General features: G+C 46.7%; 1 protein-coding gene across 2 annotated transcripts in view; it reads right to left on the reverse strand.

Moving 5' to 3' along the window:
- Positions 1 to 13,636, reverse strand: part of LOC123354650 (neurotrimin) — a 654,629-nt gene that overhangs the window by 428,152 nt on the left and 212,841 nt on the right. The window lies entirely within an intron of this gene.

Consider the following 13,636-nt stretch of genomic DNA (forward strand, 5'->3'; position numbering starts at 1 on the left):
CTTGCCCCCACTCCTCCACCCCTTTAGATTTCAATTTTGGTACAGATGCTTCTATGGGGGTGACTCCTAACTAGACTGTCATGTAGGCTAGAGTCCTGTAAACTCACATCATGCCAAACTGGGGTTCGGAGCAGACCGGATTTCACTGCGCAACACAGACCGACAGTAAAGTGCCTGGTGCTGGGACAGTCAGGATAGGTGCTGCTGATCTCTCCCCCTGGCAGCCCATGTCCAAATTAGGGCTGAACAAAAACAGTTTGATCCCACGAGTCAATGCTAAAGAAAAAACAACAACATTGCTTGAACCATTTTGGGTACCTGGGAAGGATTCAAGCCAACACATGAGTGTGGTGTGATTTGGGGCATTTCAGCAACCCATGGTCCAGGTGGTAGGATTGGCAGCAGCAGTGGGGGGAGTATAGTCACTATTGGGGGGATCCAGTACACCAATTAGAGCGACCCTAGGATGTTGCACTACAGAACAGGCTGGAAGCTAGAGAGAACTACAAGTTCCCCGCCTGTGTCCAGCAGCAGCCCCAGTGAAGAAACCCCTTTATGTTCATCACAGCCAAGTCCTGCCCTCTTCCTGCTATGACAGGTTTCTGAGTGGCAGCCGTGTTAGTCTGTATCAGCAAAAAGAACAAGGAGTCCTTGTGGCACCTTAGAGACTAACATGCATGCATCTGATGAAGTGGATTTTAGCTCACGAAAGCTTATGCCCAAATAAATGGGTTAGTCTCTAAGGTGCCACAAGGACTCCTTGTTCTTTTTTCTGCTATGATGGACTCTACATTATCTACTGCTGCTTCAGCTCACTGTCTGGAAGAAGACTGCCCCAAGGAGGTTGGGGAGCAGTGTCTCTCTTTCCTGGTTGCCCTGACAGTGGCATATGGGGGATGGGCCCACGCCAACCACCACCTAAGGACAAAAGAAGGGGAGGGGAGACTGCGAGCTAGCCCATACCCCCTGGAAACATGGATTGGTAGTGAAGGGATGTCCCAGGGCTTGTGGAGGGAGGGGGTGGATTAACACTTAATAGGGGCCAGTGAAAGCAGTAAGGTTCACAGGGAGATCAGGAACTGCAAACAAAGCATTGAGCAGCCTTTGTGTCGTTAAGAAGATGGAAGTCTCGGGAAGCTGGAATGGAGGGAAGCAATTCCATAGCTGGGACCCTCCTTCCAGATGATGTCATAGAATCATAGAATATTATGGTTGGGAGAGACTTCAGGAGGTCATCAAGCCAACCCCCTGCTCAAAGCAGGACCAACCCCAACTAAATAATGGTGTCCTCTCTCTCTAAAGGAATACCAGTTACTAGGAAGAGCCAGGTAATAGTAATGGGGGATTTGATTAGGGTACAAGCAACATAAGGAAAGATAGGAGAGAGGTCCTGGAGGCCAAATTTAGGTGCAGGACCTACACGGAAACATTATCTGAAATACTTCAAATTCCATGCACAGGGCCAGAAAGACAGACAAACTACAGGATCCCAATGCCGGGAGAAGATGATGGTGTAAAAGAAGGGTTTTAGGTTTCTTAGGAATTGGGGGACCCTTTTGGGAAAGGAAAAGCCTGGACAGGGAGGATGGGCTTCTCTAAACCAAAAGAGAACCATACTGCCGGCATGTAAAATTAAAAACGCTGTAGAGGAGCATGTAAAACAAGGGATGGGGAAAGCCGACAGGAGCATGGGAGCATGTGGTTCAGACACTGACATCCCTTAGGGGAGGATTTATTAAAGGGAATACTCTACATCTTAGGAAAGATGATTGCAAAGAAGTTGGTAAATTACAGGTAGGAGCTAGTGAGGAAGAGTAAAATGTGAACAAGTCCTATTGAAATAAAACACACGAAAGCAAGCAACTGAACATTAACAAACTGTGGTACAAGTGCTTATATACAAATGCTAGGAGTCTAAATACTAATGTGGGTGAACTGGAGTGCCTGGCATTCAATGAGGATATTGATAGAATAAGCATCACAGAAACTTGGTGGAATGAGGATAATCAGTGAGACATGGTAGTACCACGGTACAAAATATATAGCAATGCCAGTAGGTTGCACTGGTGGGGGAGTGGCACTATATGTGAAAAAAATCAGAGTCAAATAAAGTAAACATCTTAAATGAATCTAACTGTACCATAGAATCTCTATGGATAGAAATTCCATGCTTGAATAATAAGAGTATAGCAGTAGGAACATACGACTGACCACCTGACCAGGCTGGTGATGGTGATTGTGAAATGCTCAGGGGGATTAGAGAGGCTGCTAAGGCAGAAAACGCAATGCTAATGGGGGATTTCAACTATCTTCATATTGACTGGGTAAATGTCACCACATGAAGGGATGGAGAGAATAAAATTTCTAGACACCATAAATGACTGCTTCTTGGAACAGCTCATCCTGAAACCCACAAGGGGAGAGGCAATTCTTGATTTAATCCTAAAAGGTGCACAGGATCTGGTCCAAGAAGTGAATATAGCTGAACCTCATGGTAATAGTGACCATAATATAGGGGGTAAAGTGCCAAAAAAATCCTCCCGGGGGAAAGTATAAAGGAAACCCACCACAGTAGCATTTAACTCCAAAACAGGGGACTACACCGTGTGGAGACTATTCAAAAACATCATAATAAAGGCAAATGTATATACCGAATCAAAAAAACACCAGTAAGAGAACCAAAAAATTGTCACCATGGCTAAACAGCAGAATAAAAGAGGCAGTTAGAGGCAAAAAGGCAACCTTTGAAAACTGGAAGTCAGATCCTACTGAGGAAAATAGAAAGGAGTATAAACTCTGGCAAGTCAAGTGTAAAAATATAATAATGGAGGCCAAGAAAAAAATCTGAAGAGCAACTAGCTAAGGACACAAATACTAAGAGCAAAAAAGAAAGAAAGAAAAAGTATATCAGAAGCTGGAAGCCTGCCAACAAGTCCACTATACCACTAGACGATCAAGATGCTAAAGGAGTTAAAGGAGCACTCAAGGAAGACAAGGCCATTGCAGAGAAGGCAAATGATTTTTTTTTTTGCATTGGTCTTCACTGCAGAGGATATGAGGGAGATCCCGACACCAGAGTCATTCTTTTTAGGGGACAAATCTGAAGAACTGTCCCAGAATGAGGTGTCAATAGAGGAGGTTTTGGAACAAATTGATAATCTGAACAGTAATAAGTCACCAGAACCAGAGGGTATCACCCAAGAGTTCTCAAGGAACTCAAATATGAAATTGCAAAACTGCTAACAATGTTATGTAATTTATGGGTGAAATTATCTTCTGTACCAGATGACAGGATGGTAGATAATGTCATACCATTTTTTTTCAAAAGCTCCAGAGGCAATCCTGGCAATTACAGGCCAATAAACCAAACTTCAGTATCGGGCAAATTTCTTGAAAGTACAGTAAAGAAGAAAATGATCAGACACAAAGCTATACATGATATATTGGGGAAGTATCAACACAGCTTTTGTAAAAGGACATCATGCCTCACTAAGTTCCCTCTAAGCTGTGTGGCTGCGCAGCTGACTATTAAGTGCCGTACAGGTGCTCAGGGATGCGACAGGGAGAGGTACCTCTCCCCAACCCCCGGACCTGCCATGGTGCTCCCCTCGGCAGCCCCGACCTGCCGCAGCTGGGAGACAGGCGCCTCTCCCCAAGCCCCGACCCTGACCAGCCCAGACCTGCTTCAGCCAGGGAAGAGGCACCTTTCCCCCCTCCAGCCCAGGTGCTGCTGAGGGGGGGAGAGAACTCTGGGGAGTCTTCTCTCCCCGCCATAGCCCCGGGGAGCCCCACTGCATCCCAGACACCTCATCCAAGGGGGATCCAGTGGATATAGTGTACCTGGACTTTCAGAAAGCCTTCACCGAGGTCCCTCCCCAAACACTCTTAAGCAAAGTACGCTGTTGTGGGCTAAGAGGGAAGGTTCTCTCATGGATCAGTAACTGGTTAAAAGATAGGAAACTGACAGTAGGAATAAATGATCATTTTTCACAAAGGAAAGGAGTAAATAGTGATATCCCCCCCCCCCCGAAAGATCTGTACTGGGACCTGTGCTGATCTGGAAAATGGAGTGAACAATGAAGTGGCAAAATTTGCAGATGATACAAAATGACTCATGATAGTTAAGTCCACAGCTGACTGCAAAGAGTTTACAAAGGGATCTCACATAACTGGGTGACTGGGCAACAAAACAGCAGATGAAATACAATGTTGATATGGGCAAAGTAATGCACATTGCAAAAGAATTCCGCAACCATACATATAAAATGACGGGGTCTAAATGAGCTCTTATCAGTCAAGGAAGAGATCTTGGGGTCATTGTGGATATTCCTCAAAAAAGAATTAGGTAAGTTGATGGAAGATAGGTCCCTCAAAGGCTATTAGCCAAGATGGTCAGGGAAACAATCCCATATTCTGGGTGACCCTAAACCATCAAATGCCAGAAGCTGGGACTGGATGACAGGGGATGGATCACTAGATAACTGCCCTCTTCTGTTCATTGCCTCTGAAGCATCTGGCACTGGTCGCTGTCAGAGACAGGATACTGGAATAGCTGGACCAGTCCCAGTACGGCCATTCTTATGTTTTTATGTTTTAACTTGGCTGAACTGGAACCAGCTCACATTCAAGTTCACAAAATCTACATGACCTGAAACCATCCACCTAAAAATTTTTATCGTCACTGTTTCCCCCTTAATAACCTTTCAGTATTGCAGTGGAGGCACAGGACTGGGACTAACGAGACCTGCCTCCTATTCTTGACTCTGCCACAGACTTCCCGTGTGCCCTCAGGCAAGTCACTCAATCCCTTTGGGTCAGATTTATAAAGCTATTTAAGTGCCTGAAGATGCAGAGAAGTTTCAAATGGAGATTTAAAAAGTGCTGTAGGGAGTTAGCCACTTAACTTAGGCCTTTTTGTAAATTCCACTAGGTGCTTCTCTGCATCTTCGGGCACCAACACCCCTTTGTAAAATCTCTCAAATTGTGCCTCAGTTTCCCCCAACTATAAAACTTGGATAATAATCCTCTCTCCCATCTGTTGTCTGTCCTGTTGATTAAGATTGTAAGCTCTTCAGGACAGGAGCTCCCTATTTGTACAGCTCCTGGCACAATGGTTGCCTCTGATATTGGTTGGAACTATCGTAATACAAACAATTAACAGAAGCAGCCAGGAACACTCGCATAGATATGTGAGGTACCCCAGAAATCCTCTTCCGCCTATGGTTTTGTATCACCTCGCAGAGGTGATCGTGCTTGCAGACCAACACATTATTAATACTTTTTTATGACCACCTTTAAAAAAAAATAAGTACCTCACTCCAGTAATAATATGGAGACATTTCTCGGGATGCCAAATAATGAAATGCATTTCCACACCAGCTTCATAATTAATGTTTGCATCATTTATCTTTTGTGGAAAGATTATTCTGACTAACGAGGTTCTGGGCCACTAATTCATTACGGTGCCTTGTCACTTCCTGCTCCTTCTTATTACCCAGAAATAGACTCATTAGTCAGAGTTCAGTGACAGGGAGAAATTGTGTACGTTAATTTAATTCCCTTCTCTCCTTTCTGGGTGAGTGTTTGTCCAAAACCAAGGACTAGAAAGAGGTGGGGAAAATATGACTGGTTGGAATGATCGATACTTTCCTTGCTGTGCTTCCAACCTTGCACCTGCATGGCAGGGAATAAACGACAGATCATGAGAGTGTGTGTGTGTAAACAGGTGTGTAACTGATCTGGGATCATGCAGGACTTCCTGATCATCACCCTATCAAACAGGATGCTGAGAGGTTAATAATGGGCAGAGGAAGGTGAGAGGGAGTCCCATTGCTGCCTTGCAGTCCCCCAGTCTGTCTGTATCCATCTGTTGTCTTACATGTAGATTGTAAGCTCTTGGGGGCAGAGACTGTCTTTTTGTTCTGGTTTTGTACAGCACCGAGTACAATGGATGATGACTAGGGCACCCAGGCGCTACGGTAACACAACTGATTCATAATAATCTAACACAGCATTTGAGCTGGAAGCTTCCTCCTACCCTGCAGGGTGAATTCCATTGGCTAACCCTGAGTTCCTGTAAACATGCAGGACAGGTGGAATTCTAATGCTGCCACTATGCACCCCTAGAGGAGTCAATGTAACTGAGAAGCTCAGCTTGCTAGCTAGCTGCTTCCTGAGCCAAAGCCAGAAAGTCTCCCCTTGACTTCACTGCCCCCGTCATTGTTGCTGCTTTGATAAATGGGGTTGGGTGTTACATTTTCGTAGAAGAGCTAACAGATCTTTGCCAGTCCTTTCCTCGTGTCCACAGGGCGTAGGGGAGGCGGGGAGCAAGGAAGCATACAGGACTGTCTTGGCAGATGGCCTGTGTCTTTGCACGGCTGGGCACAATTTCAGGGCCTGATCCAAAAGCTTATTGAAGTGGAAAGATTCCCATCGATCACGGCGGACTTCAGATCAGGCCTTAATAGGCAAGTGCACCCAAGCAGGAAAAAATACAAGCCACTTGCCTAACAGATCAAGAGCTCAATGGGATCCCTGCCATGGAGCGGGGAGCTGGCTGGCACCCCACCGAGGTGGAGCTGATCTTTATCAGGCAAGGCGGTATGTGCGTTATGATCTGTGCTCGTACCACTGCATCCACCCCCCACTTCATACGTGCCTGTAATATGTGGTTCAGATTTTCCCCTCTCTGGGATTTATCACCTTGCTGGAGTGCCGGGATGGAATTACAGCTCTGTATTTTATGGTTACTGATCTATTCTTCCACAGCTAGTTGCCCATTGTCCGACCTGATGTGATGTTTTATTTCCATCCCCACCCATTTCGATATTTTTACCCTCACTAGCTGCTTCTCCCTTAATAACCAGCAAGCCATTTCACCCAGAGTGACACCCCGCCGAACAAACACAGGCAATGTGCTTGACGTGCCTCTTCTGCAATGAACAATCACTCTCCGGACTGGAGCAGAAGGGGACAAAAGGAACAAAAATTGATTAAATGTAGCAAAGGGGATGGAAAGGCACTGGGGGAAATTGATTCCGAATGAGAAATAATTAACAATTGCAAATTGGGGTTGATGGGACCTGAAGGGCTGGGAGGATCAATAGACAGCCTGTGAACCAAACCCAGGGCCCTGAGCACCCATCATCAGTGGAGCTGTGGCCATTAACTACAGAAAAACTGCTGGCTATCAGCAAGGCAGAGAATTGGCCATAAGGCTGGTAATAAACATGACAAGGTCGGAGAGTCCATATATTTCCTCTTCATTGCCTGGTCAGGGCCTCTTTCAAAGAGCTTGTGAGCACTTTAAGGTGGGGAATTTCTTTTTGTTCTATAGGGCCGCTCCAGCAGCGGGGTTGTGATCAATGTCTGGGGCTTTTAGATGCTACTGCAATGCAAATACATTAATAATAGAGACACATCCACCTCCAAACCAGTTATCACCAAACCTAGATCTGTATCCAAATTTCATGCTGGTTCCTTTCTCAATAATGGGTCAAGCCAAAAATCGCAGATCGGAACAATCCCAAACTCTGGGCCTGGGAGGCATTCTCTAACCTGACCATGCACGGCACTTGTATTTCTATCTGGGTCAAGCCAAAAGCCTAGATCTGATGCCCTTAAACTTGGCAGGCGCAATTTTCAAAGATGCCGAAGAGGGTCTGGATATACAGTGCTTTGAAAATCTCAGCCTGTAGGTCTAAAAATCCGTATCCAAATGTTGGCACCTGCCTGTCTATCTACTTCTGTTGCTCCCCTGATGAATGTGAACCTCCCAATTATTAAATGATTTAGCTTCACAACCTTAGTGTGAAATAGGGGGACATTGTTAGCTCTGTTATACAGATGGGGAACTGATCAATTGACTTCCCTAAGATCTTCTGAGGCCTCTGGCAATGACTCATCCAGAAGACCACTCTGTCTGCCCTGTAGCAAGTGTTAATGCTGTCCCCCTAGGTATCTATAGCTACAGATATCTATGTAAGCAGAGAGGACTGCAGGATGGAAATTCCATTTCACAAAGAATTTGAAGATTTTGATATCTGGGTTTGTTTGGAACTGGAATGAAACCAGCACATTTTGAAATTCTCGGCGAAGGAAAATACTGATTTTTGTTTGTTGAGTTGGTGGGGTTTTTCATTTTGACAAAATCATTCTGTTTCAGTTTCAGCTTTCTTTTACACACCGGGGCGGCTCTAGCTTTTTTGCTGCCCCAAGCACGGCAGGCAGGTTGCCTTCGGCGGCGCGCCTGCGGGAGGTCCCCGGCCCCGAATTGCCGCTGAATCCACGGGACCGGCAGACCTCCCTCAAGCACGCCACTGAAGGCTGCCTGACTGCCGCCCTTGCAGGGCCCGGCAGGGCACCCCCCGTGGCTTGCCACCCCAGGAGCGCTGGTGCCTGGAGCCGCCGCTGTTTACACATCATATTATATAATATGATAGAAAATATATATATATATTTTTTTTCAAAATGAAATGGAATTTCCAAAGAAAAAAATGCAATATTTTATTTAAAAAATGTCAAAATGGGAACTTTGAGGTTTTTCTCCTAAACAACACTGTAACACAATTTCACAAATTTGATGGAATTGCATTTTCCAATGGAAAATGGTTTTGTCAAAGTTTGTCCGATCAGTTCTAATATGTAGTTATAAAAATGACATACAGAGAGTATATGCCACACATGCAGACACATTATATATTAAAATCCACCGTTAAGGTCAAGATTTTAAATTCACAGAAGATAGGAAATTCATATGCAATGTTCCTATCAACACTTGGAAGTCAGCCCCTGGTGTGCATGTATTACAAAATCTAGACTGATTACACCACATACAGTTTAAGCAGCAATGCTAAATGGTACATGTTTGCATTCACAGTGATAGAGGAGCATTTTAAACATACATAAGTTATGTGCAGAGGCTCAAGAGAGGAGCAGAATAGAGAAAAATATGCAGATCTGTTCCACTGGGTCTTATTATACTGTATTATGTGCTGAATAGCATGTGGATTTACTCAGTGATACTATAATGGCACATCATGGTGTAGTGCACTGACACAAGGGGATAGAATTAAAGGTGAATTGCAAAGGAAAGTTAAATACTCAAAGCAAGATTCTGCGGGGATGGGAGCATATGTCTGCATGTTTAATAACAGAAACATTGCATCAAAATTGCCTCCCTTAGATCCTGAGTAATGGATTCTACAAACTTCCTAGCTTCTCTGCCCTAAGTCCTAAAATCACAACAAACACTCAGGGTGCATCTTCAGTAGAAAAAGACGCATGCTTAACCGGAGTGGTCTACCACGAGGTAATAGCCTAGCGAAGACAAGGCAGCCTGGAGTTTTCACAGGAGTTCGCAAGTCTAGGTAAAGCCTATGGAGGAGCTTAGGGTTTACCCTGACCTGCTAACTTGTGTGAACACTACAAATTGCCTCGGCTTGTCTAGGAGTTTTAGCTCGAGTCAAGAACACACTTCTTCCCTGTGACATCACAACCTCCATAAGCAAAGCCCCCAAGCCTGTGTTGGGGTAGTTATGAATCTGCTCCTGGGGGCTAGGGGTGGGATCTGAAGTGTGGATTTGTCAGGATCAAATGGTTTCAGTACTGCGCTGATTATGGAAGGTTCTTGGTTTCCTTACAGCGATTACAATAATAATGCAATGTAAATATTTTACAGATCAAAAAGGGGGGTAGGGATGGGGGAGAGACAAGGGCAAACAAGATCATAAGAAAAAATATGAAAAATCTATATACTGCTGCTTTCAATACCCCTGTGATACCTGATCCAGGTCTACAAGTTCAAGTGAAAGACTCTGGTGCCACATTTAGTTACTGCGCCTTCATTTTCATGCTGTTTCATAAGGCTGGTTTTATTAAACCACGCAGCAAGGCCTCACTCAAGCACACTCTGAAACCAGCTCCCGAGCTCCCATTGACTTCAATGCAATCAGGCTCAGACCCTTGGGGATCATGACTTTAAAGAGCGTAATATTATATGCATTACGGCAGCGCCTATGTGATTTACACTACGGGTAGATCTGAGTGGCCCTTACTCTGAGTGAGGCCACACGGCACTAGACATATAGTCCCTGCCCTGAAGAGCTCACACTCTGAATAGAAAAGGCAGAAAAGAACCATTATCCTCGGGGGAAACTGAGGCACAAAAATGGAGTGACTTCTCAAGGTCACACAGGAAGCCTGTGGCAAAGATGGGAACTGAACTCTTATCTCCTGATGCCTAGTTTAGTCCTGAACGACAAGGCCAGCCTTCCCTTCTTAGAGGAAAACTCTTAACAAGAGTTTGAAGGATTTCATTCAAGGGAGGTGGAGGCAGGGGTAGGAACAGGGGCGGGAGCGGGGGAGAGACGCTAAACATGCTAATGTGTTAGTGCATGCTGGCAAGAATAAATACACACTGCAAAGCCTGATGCGAAGGGCACAAAATACACAAAGGTTTCCAAGTGAGTAAACATGAAATGGAGGATTAGTCTTGTTTGCAAGGCATCCTTTGCACAAAGAAATTGAACTGGGGGCCTCTGCATCCTCAAGAAGCAGGGCCGCCTAGAGAGCTGAAGGAGACCTCTCTTACTATACGTTTACACTGCAATGAAAGGCCACAGGCACGGAGTCTCAGAGCCTGGGTCACTCGGCTCCGGCTGAGGGGCTTAGTTATGACCCTATTTCTTCAAGCAGATCTCTGCCCTGCCTTCTTGGAGATCATTCCTCTGGGCACTCTCGAAGCAGCCCTAGCTTCCCTGATGGTCTAAAGCCAGATCAGGGTTAGGCCTGTTCCAACCAGCTGCCCCACACTCTGTCCAGCTTACACTTCTCCAACTGCAACTAGCTGGGGCTCGCATAATGCTGTTCGTCGCAGGGTCCATTTGCACATCTCGGCTATGTATTTCCATGAGCTGTTTTTAATCAATACCAATAGCTCTAAAACGGTAGAAGTTGAGAGTTGAACAGTTAGGGAAGGATAAATGGGCATTCAACAAAGATCGCCCCCAATTAAAGGACCATGCAAATTCTTTTGAGGGTGCAGCAGGTGGCACTTGGAAGAATCTCCAGCAATGGAAGACTGACTGCTCCAAACTAGCCCCCCTCCTTCTCTGGTCTTTAGTGCAAAGCTCAATTGAGGATGCAAAGGATCTCTGAGAACAGTCACACTTCAGTGCATGCTTGGGTCAGAGAGGAAAGTGCGTGCATGCCCAGGCAGGGATGGGGTGGCCAGGGGGAGATACAGACAATGGTCTTGTCCTCCCTGCACTCTGGGGACAACATGTGAAATGTGGCCACTCATGCATGATTTGATTGGGTTGGGGGGTTGATCCATGTTGATCCAGGACAGTCCATCCAGCACTGAAATACGTCTTGACTAGCAAAACCAGGCAACATGAGCTTTGGAGCTGCTTGAAACCAGCGTTTATATTTCTCAGCTCAGATCTGTCTCTGGTACAGCTGCATCCCCCATTAAGGACACACAGGGTAAAATCCTAGCAGTGGGACTTGTTCTGAAATGAAAGGAACTAGATCCCAACCCCCCCCCACCGCCAATGTTTAGCACAGGGATCCCCCCGGAGTGGGGACCAGAATCCCAGCCTCCCCTCTCTAATCAGTACATGACACAAACATCTTGTAATGCCCCACTCCCCACTGGAGCTGCTATTAGCCGTCGACTCTTCATTGCAACAGAGCCTCTAACTTGTCTAAATATTTCCCTCGAATACGCTCTGTGTCTCCACTCCCAGCTCCGCTCTCGCCAGGGGGGATTTTCACTTGGACTTTCCCATACATTGTGCTTGCACCAGGCTCACACAGCGTCCACATTAGAGCCCTGCAGGGGACTAGGGGAGAGCCCTGCAGTGGGACTGGGATACTGGGGACCCGTGGCTGTATTAGTGGTAGCAGGATTAAAAAATAGCCCCACGTGGGGCTCTAGCCCACAGCAGGTACCTGAGCTCAGCTAAGGTAAAACAGAGCTGGGGGGCAGGGGGTTGCATGAGGGGTGTTAAGGTTTAGCAGGTGACCTAGTACCACAGTGTCCATTAACCCCTGAGTTACCGAGTCACTACCAGTGCCAGAGAATGCACAGGCCAATCCCTAAGGCTCTAAGCACCACCTGAGAGCCATGCACGGTCCCAGCCCCTTTAAGGGCTCCACTGACCAAGAGCAGTAGCAAGGGGTGGGAGCCACCCGACCAGCATGGCACCAGCCTGACCACCTTTACCCCTTTAATTCCCCCCCATACCATACCAGCCGCGGGGAGCAGCTACATCGGCACAGCTTCCTCCCCCCGATCCCCTAATACAAGCACAAGGGGAATGCTTACGGAGGCACAAAGCCTACCACCAGCATGGCGCATTTTGCACATGGATGCCAAAAGCTCAGGAGAGAAGGGATTCCTCCCGAGAGAGAGACACTTTCACCCAGAGAACTCAGGCATCCGGGGCATGAGGAGGCTGCCCCAAAACACTGCCAGGAGCTAATGTCACACGGTCCTGGCCTAGAGCACGCAAAGCCAGAAATGGGGACAGCCCTGTTTATCTGGCGCCTGGCAAGGGGATGGGCAGGGCAAACCTTGCTAATCCAGTGCCTGGCACAGGGATGGGGAAGAGGCCCCCTCTCCACACAGCGAGCAGACGCTTGAAACCCCATCTGCCTCCACGCGGAGCTAAAGTGGGCTTTTACTGCCAGCAAAGTGACTCCATATAAACCCCACATCGTGATGGCCCATATTGATCCTTGACTGGCCACTTCCCCAGTTATCTTTTCAAGTCAAGCCGAGGATTTCTCTCCCTGTCTACAACTCAGCAGGAGCTGGGCTCTGGGATAATCCAGCTGCGGCCTCCTTTCCCTTTCCCACATTATCACCAGCACACGCAGGCAGGAATCACAATTAGGCTGGCAATTTTTGCCGATGAGGAGTGGAGAGGAAGGGGGAAAAAATACACAGGCTCCGCACGCTCTCCTCCCGCTGTCCTAACTCCCCGGGGCTGTGTTTTCTTCTCCCCAGCAGCTTTTCCCCATGCTTTCCCCCTTGCTGTGCTTGCATGAAACCTTGTTTAGCTGCACCCCTTGTCAGCACAGGCTTATCATCCTGAGCGTAGACACAGCTCTGAGGAAACAGCCGAGGAGCAGCATCCAAGGCCACCCCGGATCATTCTGCCAATAATCGGGAAGCACACAGAGGGTTTGTTGCTGTCATTTAGGTTCAGGCGTTTGTTTTTCTGGGCTGGATTTTTTCAGAAAAACTCAGCGCATTGGGTGTTGAGCGCTTTGGCAGGCAGCAGCGCCGTGCGAGTTGCTGACAGAGCAACGCGCATTGGAAAAGCTGGTCCTGTTCAAATCAGCACCCAGGACTTCAAGAGCCTGTTCTCTGCCTCATGGAGCTCTTTGGGTGGCGATACAATGCCAATCTGCTTTCCTCTTGGTATCTGCACCATCCAGGAACTAAAACGCCGTTTGCCACACAAATAATGCTCCAGAGGCAGGATCCATTTGCTTGGTTCCTATTGCATTGCCACCTCGCCTTATCCTTAGGTAACAATGTAAATTTTTATGGCTAACCGTTCTGTTTACTGATAAAAAATTTGCAATTAAAACGAGCTACACAAATGTATACAAGACAAAGCCG

The sequence above is a fragment of the Mauremys mutica genome, chromosome 22 (assembly GCF_020497125.1).
Source record: "Mauremys mutica isolate MM-2020 ecotype Southern chromosome 22, ASM2049712v1, whole genome shotgun sequence".
NCBI classification, from domain to species: Eukaryota; Metazoa; Chordata; order Testudines; family Geoemydidae; genus Mauremys; species Mauremys mutica.